Here is a 7,228-nt window from a genome sequence, read left to right as displayed (position 1 = left end):
AAGTTCCAGAGAACCAAATAACCCTATTAAAAAATATTGAACAGAGCTAAACAGAGAATTCTCAGCTGAGGAAACTTGAAGGGTTCATAAACACCTGAAGAAATGTTCAAAATCCTTAGCAATCAGGGAAATGCAAATCAAAACAACCCTGAGATTTCACCTCACACCAGTCAGAATGGCTAAGATGAAAAACTCAGGTGACAGCAGATGCTGGTGTGGATGTGGAGAAAGAGGAACACTCCTCCATTCCTGGTGGGATTGCAAGCTTGTACAACCACTCTGGAAATCAATCTGGAGGTTCCTCAGACAATTGGAAATAGATCTACCTGAAGACCCAGCTATACCACTCTTGGGCATATACTTACAAGATGCATCACCATACCACAGGGGCATGTGTTCCACTATGTTCATAGCGACCTTATCTGTGATAGCCAGAAGGTAGAAACAACCCAAATGCCCCACAACAGACAATAGATACAGAAAATGTGGTTCATTTACACAATGGAATACTATTCAGCTATTAAGAACATGGACATCATGAGTTTTGCTGGTAAATGGATAGAATTAGAAAATATCATCCTAAGTGAGGTAACTCAGACCCCAAAGTGCATACATTGTATGTACTTACTAATCAGTGGATATTAGCAAAAAAAAAAAAAAGTACAGAATATCTAGGATACAATCCACAAAACTCAAGGAGGTTAGCAAGCTGAAGGGCCCAAGTAAGGCTGCTTCAATCCCACTTGGCAGGGAAAAGAAAGCACACAGGAGGCAGAGGGAGGGAGGAAGGGACCTGGGTGGGAGAGGAGAGGAGAAGGGGGAAAGGGGGAATATGATCAAGTATGGGAGGGGGGGAACAGGAAAGAAGCCCTGAGGAGCAGCAGAAAGTATAGAAACAGGGAACCTTAGGAAGTGGGAGGTGGGGGAGCCCTCTAGAAAGTACCAGAGACCTGGGAGATGAGAGACTATCAGGACTCAAAAGCAGGGACCTTAGATGAAATGCCCTACAGTGGGGAGAGGGAACTTGTAGAGTCAACTTCCAGTAGAAAAACAGGGCATCAAGTAGAGGGATGGGGCTGCCATCCCACAGTCAAAAACTCTGACCCAGAATTGTTCCTGTCTGAAAGAACTGCAGGGACAAAAATAGAGAAGAGACTGAGGGAAAGACTGCATAACTTGGGATCCATCTCAAGGAGAGTCCAAAACCTGACACTATTTGATGCTATGGTGTGCTTACAGACAGGAGTCTAGCATGGCTGTCCTCTAAGAGGCCTAATAAGCAGCTGACAGGGACAGATGCAGATATTTACACCCAACTGATAGACTGAAATTGGGGACCCATGTGGTTAAATCAGGGAAAGACTGGAAGAAGTTGAGGAGGAGGGCAACCCCATAGGAAGACCAGCAGTCTCAACTAACTCAGACCCATGAGATCTTTCAGACACTGAGACACCAACCAGGCAGCATACATTGGCTGGTCCGAGGCACCAGATACATGCACAGCAGAAGAACACCTGATTTTGCCTTAGTGGGAGAAGAGGTGTCTAACCCTAGAGACTTGAGGCCCCAGGCAGGCCTGGCAGGGGCAGGGGGTAGGGATATCCTCTTGGAGACAGTGGGAGGAGGAATGAGATGAGGAGCTATGGGAGGGTGGATCAGGAGAAGGGTAACAACTGGATTGTAAAAAAAAAAAAATCAAAGTAATAAAAAAGGGGGAGGGTGCTGCACTCTCTCTGTCCCTGACTTGTCTGTGGCCTAGAGCCAGCTGCTGGACCTCTCTCAGCCTATTTCCACATCTGAGATATCAGGAGATCGGGGAGGAGAGGCCCAACATCCAATGATTCTCCCTAGAGGATGCTCACCCTCTTCTGCAGCTGAAAAGCTTTGGGCAAATCAGAGGAAAGTAAGACACTGGTCACAGATGAACCCTTTTCCACATCTCTGTCGTCTCCCACTGCCCTCCCCACCCCACTGTCAGGAGCTTGCAGCACTGGCTCGCTTGCCAAACGTGTTGCCATGACAACGGGTTACAAATAACTCAGATGCCTGCAAAGATTTTAACCCAAGAGCTGCTGGGCCAAGGGCTTTTTGTTCCTTTCCCAGACCAGACTAAGGGAACAGTGCCACAAATTCTTTAGGATCAATTCTCTCCCCTGCTGACAGGCCTGCCAAGGTTCCTCAGTGTCACAAGAATAAGACCTGGCAATCCAGGTCCTCTGAAAACCTGATTCAAATCTTTCCAATCTTATTTCGCACTCGCCCCCATTAAGAAGCGATCGCTCCTATTTTTGACACCTGCTGTCTGACACGCCTGGTGTTGCATGCTTTATATGCAATATCTATGAAAATCTCCACCAAACTTCTATTAGGTAGAAGGTATTGTCTCACCTGAGACTATATGCTGCCTGAGACATTTACAGTAAGGATTGAGGTTCATAGATATGAGGACTTCAAACTCAAATCCCAAAGATTCCCAAACCCAGGCATTTTTGTCTTGCCCATGGTCCACAAATGTAGGTCTACATAGTTTGTATATCCAAATAAAGCTATGGGCAGGTAAAACTCTAGATTCTAACATTTAGTTAAAAAGGTAGAAATATAGCTGAGCACAGCGACACAAGTCTGTAATCCCAGCTACTCAGGAGGCTGAGACAGAAAGATCAAAGTGCCAGCCTAGATAATTTAGTGATATTCTGCCTCAAAAAATGCATTGGGTATAGTGGCAAATGCCTTTAATTCTAGCTTTCTGGAGGTAGAGTCTGAGGCAGGTGGATCTCTGAGAGTTTGAGGCCAGCTTGGTCTACACAGCGATTTCCATGCTAGCCATAGCTATATAGTGAGACCCAATATTAAACAAAAAAATTTACTTGAAAACTGAATTCAAGAATACATTAAAACATCTTTCATCATGATCAAATTGTCTTCATTCCATACATGCAGAAATGGTTCAATACATGTCAATAGATATAATTAACCACATAACTTGACTAAAAGAGAAATTTCATGATCATCTCAGTAGATAAGAAAATTCCTTTGACAAAATCCACTCCATTCATGATAAAAGACCCCCAAAACAGGCTGGAGATGTTGCTTAGTACTTAAAAGCACTTGTTGCTTTTACAAAGAACCTGAGTTCAGTCCCCAGAACCTATATGGTATCTCACAATAATCTATAACTCCAATTTCATGGGATTTTTATACTCTCTTCTGACCTCTATGGGTACCAAGTATGTAGATGGTAAATGTACAGACGCAAAGGCAAAATATACGTCTGTATAAAATAAAATACATAAATCTTAAAAAGAACCTCAAGATCCCAGAGCACTAAAGACAGGGAAACATGTCATTAAAAGCTATGTAGACAATTTTATAGTAAATATCTTAATAACTAGAGTGAACTCAAAGATCAGGAACAAGACAAAAGAAGGAATGCTTCTAACTCTTCTAAAGAACCTAGCATTCCTATTTGATATAGTGCTTAAAGTTGTAGTTAAAGCCATCAGAGGAGAAGGGGATGGGAAATGGAGGGGGAGGGTGTCTGTGAGGGGCTCTGGGAGGGAGGGCAGTGTTTGGGATGTACATAAGTAAATATTAATTAAAAAAGAAAGTGGTGAAATTAAAAAGGGATATACATAGGAAAGGAAGAAGTCAAAATATCTTCACTTGCAGTTGATAAAATTCTACATGTATAAGAGAAGACTCCACCAGAAAATTTCTAGAGCTAATAAACTCTTGTAGCAAAATTGCATGACATGAATTAATACACCAAAATCAGTAGCTTTCCTGTATACCAGTTACAAACATACTGAAAAAGAAATTAAAGAAACAATGATATTCACAGTAGACAGACACACAGGCACACACACACACACACACACACACACACACAATACCTGGGAAGAAACATAACAAGGAAGTGAAATATCTCTATAATAAAAACCTTAAAACCTCGACTGCGCAGCTGCCGCTTACATTACCTTCCTCCTAAGGCGCCTGTGTCTGGCAGAGCCGGTGTGAGAAGAGACAATCCTTCCCCGGGATAATCAAGAGTTTTGGCCGGACCTTTGAGTACACCTTGGGATAGTGAGGAGCCCGGCGAATAGCACAGACTATGGCGCTGAAACGGATTAATAAGGAACTTAGTGATTTGGCCCGTGACCCTCCAGCACAATGTTCTGCAGGTCCAGTTGGAGATGACACGTTTCATTGGCAAGCCACAATTAGGGGACCTAATGACAGCCCATATCAAGGTGGTGTATTCTTTTTGACAATTCATTTTCCTACAGACTNCCCCTTCAAACCACCTACGGTTGCACTTACAACAAGAATTTATCATCCAAATAGTAACAGTAATGGCAGCATTTGTCTTGATACTCTAAGATCACAGGGGTCTCCTGCTTTAACTATTTCTAAAGTTCTTTTATCCATTTGTTCACTGCTATGTGATCCAAACCCAGATGACCCCCTAGTGCCAGAGATTGCACGGATCTATAAAAGAGACAGAGATAAGTACAACAGAATATCTCGGGAATGGACTCAGAAGTATGCCATGTGATGCTACCTTAAAGTCAGAATAACCTGCATTATAGCTGGAATAAACTTTAAATTACTGTTCCTCTTTTGATTTTCTTATCCAGTTGCTCCCCTATCAGACCTCATCTTTTTTAATTTTATTTTTTGTTTACCTCCCTCCATTCATTCACATGCTCATCTGAGACGGCTTAAGTTCTCCCAGCTTTGGACAAGAACTGCTTTTAGAAACTGTAAAGTAGTTACACTAGAACAGTTGCCCAAGATTCAGAAATTTTTTAAAAAACTGGAGCATGTGTAGTATGTGGCCAATGTCTTCACTCTAACTTGGTTATGAGACTAAAACAATCCTCACTGCTCTAACATGCTGAAGAAGCCATCTGAGGGGGAGGGAGATGGATGCTCAGCTGTCACATCAAAGGAAGCAGCATTATTCTAGCAGCATCCGTTCTTGCTTACACCTTCCACTGTTAGAGGTTTGAGGTTACATAATATACTTTATGCTCATAACTGATGTGGCTGGAGAATTGGTATTGCATTATAGCATCAGCAGAACAGAAAATGTGATGTATTTTATGCATGTCAATAAAGGAATGACCTGTTCTTGTTCTAAAAAAAAAAAAAGAAGCTGAAAAAGACACTAGAAAATGGAAAGCGCCCCTATGCTCATGATCAAAATGAATGCGAAAATTGTCATCCTACCAAAAGTAATCTATGATTCAATATTATCCCAATCAAAATTCTAATAATGATTTTTTTGAGAAATATAAGAATTCAAAAATTCATATTGAAGCACAATATGGCCTTGTGGGTAGACTCGAGTTTGTTTGTTGTTTGTCTTGTTTTTTGTTTTCCTCTTTAGTTGAAAGAATTCCTTTGAGCATTTCCTGTAGAAGCAGTTTAGTAGTCACAGATTTAGTTTTTGTTTAAATCTTGACAGTTAGCTTTGCTAGGTATAATAGTTTGAAATTCATAATCCCAAGGCCTTCTGCCTCTTAAAGTTTTCAGTTGAGTAATCTGCTGTTATTCGGATGGGCCTGCCTTTATAAGTAGCTTAGTGTTTCTTTTTTGCTGTTTTGTTTTCAACATACTTTCTTTGTTCTGTGTATTTTGCATCTTCATTAAGCTATGAGGAGTGATACTTTCCTAGTCCTATCTGTTTGACATCCTAAATGCCTCTTATATAGGGATCTCTCTTCCTAATTCTTGGAGTTTTTCCTGTTACATTCTTTTTTTTAATTTTTAATATTTTTATTACATATTTTCCTCAATTACATTTCCAATGCTATCCCAAAAGTTCCCCATAGCGCCCCCCACTTCCCTACCCACCCATTCCCATTCTTTTGGCCCTGGCATTCCCCTATATTGGGGCATATAAAGTTTGCAAGTCCAATGGGCCTCTCTTTCCATTGATGGCCGACTAGGTCATCTTTCGATACATATGCAGCTAGAGACAAGAGCTCCGGGGTTCTGGTTAGTACATCATGTTGTTCCAACAATAGGGTTGCAGATCCCTTTAGCTCCTTGGGTACTTTCTCTAGCTTCTCCATTGGGAGCCCTGTGATACATCCAATAGCTGACTGTGAACATCCACTCCTGTGTTTGCTAGGCCCCATATATTTTTTATTAATTCTTTGGGAATTTCATACAATATATTTTTATAAATTCTTTTATTTTTGAGATTATAATTACATCATTTACCCCTCCCCCTTCCTCCTTTCATACCCCTCCCCCTTCCTCCTTCCAAACCCTCCATACACTACTCCTTGCTCTTTTTCAAATTCATGGCCTTTTTCCCATTATTATTACATATATATATGTTTATATGTATATATATGTATATATATGCATGTGTGTATGTGTACATATATATTCCTAAGTAGTTTGCTTAGTGTATATAATGCTATTTGTATGTCTGTTTTTAGGACTGACTAGTTTATATCTCCTTTCCTGGGTAAGACTATTTCTCTCATTCTCAGCATTCCTAGTTGCCTGTAGTTGTTTATGTATGGTCAAGGCCTCACGGGCCTTCCCCATCTACTTTAGCATGTCTAATGCTCGTGTCCTTGTTTAGCTCTTGTCTAGGCAGTCATGTTGGAAAGACTTTATGAGTATAAATTTTGACATTCCTAGGAGATGCACTATCACAGCAAACTCCATGGTTCTTTGCCTCCTACAATCTTTCCACATTAGCTTTCTCTGACCCTTAAGTGCAGGAGGTTTTTTGTTTTTTTGGTTTTTTTTTTTAAGATATATCCATTAGGACTGAGCTCTACAACTCTGCATTTTAGTTGGCTATGGTTTTCTGCAATAGTCTCTGTTGCAAAGAGACATTTCCTTGTTGACGGGTGAGGACTAAACTTACCTGTGGGTATAAAAACAAATAGTTAGAATGTAGTTAGGGATTATACTAGTTTAGTAAAGTGGTGGTTGTAGGTTCTCTCCCAAGATACATAACTTCAGTAACCTTGGGTTTCTAGAGGTTTCAGGCTAGGTTTCCAGAACCAGACGTTTTCCCTTTTGTCGAGTTAGTCTTAAGTTCAATAAGAGAGCTGTTGGCTACTGCCAAAATATTTATTCCACTACTGCATCCTTAGGGTTAGTGTGCAAGGGTACTTATAACTGGTTACTGTGCAAGGGTACTTATAACTGGTTACTGTGCAAGGGTACTTATAACTGGTTACTGTGCAAGGGTACT

General features: G+C 40.8%; 1 pseudogene; it reads left to right on the top strand.

Moving 5' to 3' along the window:
• The first annotated feature begins 4,096 nt into the window (after positions 1–4,096).
• Positions 4,097–4,614, top strand: LOC110286695 (annotated as a pseudogene).
• Positions 4,615–7,228: the final 2,614 nt, after the last annotated feature.

This window comes from Mus caroli, chromosome X, assembly GCF_900094665.2.
Source record: "Mus caroli chromosome X, CAROLI_EIJ_v1.1, whole genome shotgun sequence".
Lineage (NCBI taxonomy): Eukaryota > Metazoa > Chordata > Mammalia > Rodentia > Muridae > Mus > Mus caroli.
The sequence above is the reverse complement of the archived record's forward strand: the minus strand, read 5'-3'. Positions and strand labels throughout refer to the sequence as shown.